This window comes from Macaca nemestrina, chromosome 11, assembly GCF_043159975.1.
Source record: "Macaca nemestrina isolate mMacNem1 chromosome 11, mMacNem.hap1, whole genome shotgun sequence".
In the NCBI taxonomy this organism is placed as follows: domain Eukaryota; kingdom Metazoa; phylum Chordata; class Mammalia; order Primates; family Cercopithecidae; genus Macaca; species Macaca nemestrina.
This window is the reverse complement of record NC_092135.1, coordinates 91,686,773-91,688,737: the sequence shown is the minus strand read 5'-3', so window position 1 is coordinate 91,688,737 and position 1,965 is coordinate 91,686,773. Positions and strand designations below refer to the sequence as shown.

Sequence of the window (1,965 nt, the reverse complement as noted above, 5' to 3'; positions counted from 1 at the left end):
GATTTATATTTCTCTCATGATTGGTTATGTTAAGCATGTTTTCATATACCTGTTGACCAACTCCTTGCCATTTGAATAGTTTAAAAATATTTCCTTCCATTCTGTAGATTGTCCTTCATTCTGTTAATCGTTTCCTGTGTTATGCAAAAGCTTGTAAGCTTGATGGGATCTCATTTGTCCATTTTTGCTTTGAGTCCCTGTGCTCTTGAGGTCTTACTCAAGACATCTTTGCTCAGACAAATGTCCTGAAGCATTTCCCCAATGTATTCTTCTAGTAGTTTTATAGTTTCCACCCTTAGATTTAAGTCTTTAATCTATTTTGATTTAATTTTCCTATGGCAAGAAATGGGGGTTTAATTTTATTCATCTGCATATGGATATCCTGTTTTTACAATACCATTTATTGAAGAGATGTATGTTTCCACAATGTATATTTTTGTCAACTTTGTCTAAAACAGGTTGACTGTAAATACATGGATTTATTTCTGGGTTCTCTTTTTTTACTTTACTTTTAATCAAGGATATTTTCATTATTCTCACCACATAAGTGTCGTTGATTTTGAATTTTAACTATTCCCATACTTGAAAACTCGTGTATAAGTTACTATTTTCAAATTTCTCCTACTTTCAAAGTCTTCTTTTTATTACTTTAATTGCTACAACGATTTATGTATCTATGGTCTTACACCTGGATTATTGCAATATTCTCTGCCGTGTTTTCCCGGTCTCCTATCTATCCACATTAATATTTTGACCCAATTGCCACTGAAATAATTATTATAAATTACCATTATGGACACAACCCTGTTCAAAAATATTTGATTGTCTCCTCAAATGAAAGAACATGGTTTGGGCATCTTAACTGGTATAGGCAATCATGGATCATGTAATGCAGTTTGTTGAGCCAAGTTGGCAGCTTGTAAAAGACTCAGTTCAGCTGGTTAAAAGATGCTCCGAACCTGATAGAAAAGAATTTCAGAAGATTGCCATGGCAACAGCAATAAGATTTGCTATAATGGGATTCATTGGATTTTCTGTGTAATTGGTTCATATTCCTATTAATAACATAATTGCTGGTAGCTGAATATGTTTTCGAGGAGTGTTTTCCATCTTAGGGATGAGTGAACAAGTGAGGGTTTGAGAAGCTCATGGAGTGAAAGGTTGCTGAATATTTTGTGGTTTCTTCCTTTTTATTTCTTCCAAGATGTTCTCTAGTTCTAAATTAAAATAATATGAAAAGAAAAAGGAAAGACAAAGAACACTGTTTAAACACTTAGAACAACATTTAAAGCTTTCCATATCAAAACTTGTGGAGGCTGTACAATGCAAAATTACATTTTCAGTAATAAAAGTCATTGGGTAGGAGGAGGATCTACTATCAGGCAAGGCTGAAATGAAGGAACCTTTGGCAGCATAAATTGTTGGGTGCTGAATTTGTTCTTTATCCCATACTTGTTTTGTCTTGTGTCATACTATTTTCACACTTTGACTTTCCTTTCATTAAGGATGTCTTTTATAAAGAAGAAATCACCAACCATTTGAAGGTACTGGCTCTTGTTATCTTTTGAGAATTGTTTAAAATTATTGAAAACTGTTTGTTAGCTGCTCAGGATGATAGAGGAAAAGACATGCTATTAATTTGAGGACCATAGTTTAAAAGAAGAGAGAGATTTCTTGGAGTTTATAATCCCAAGATTGGTGAATATATAAGGAAGCACATTGTATTGGTCTGGCTTCTCTAAGTAGACAGAATAGGATATGTGTATATATGAAGGGGGATTTGTTGGGAGAAGTGATTTAAAAGATCACAAGGTGAAGTCCCACAGTAGGCCATCTGCAAGCTGGCCTTTGGGACTCAGAAGGAACCCAGTCTGAGTCCCAAAACCTAAAAAGCAGGGAAGACAAAAGTGCCCCCTTCAGTTTGTGGAAAAAGGCTCAAGAGGCCATGACAAATCCCTGGTATAA

At 34.7% G+C, this 1,965-nt stretch overlaps 1 pseudogene; it reads left to right on the top strand.

Moving 5' to 3' along the window:
* The first annotated feature begins 877 nt into the window (after positions 1–877).
* On the top strand, positions 878–1,084 carry LOC112424322 (protein transport protein Sec61 subunit gamma-like; annotated as a pseudogene).
* The last annotated feature ends 881 nt before the right edge of the window (positions 1,085–1,965 follow it).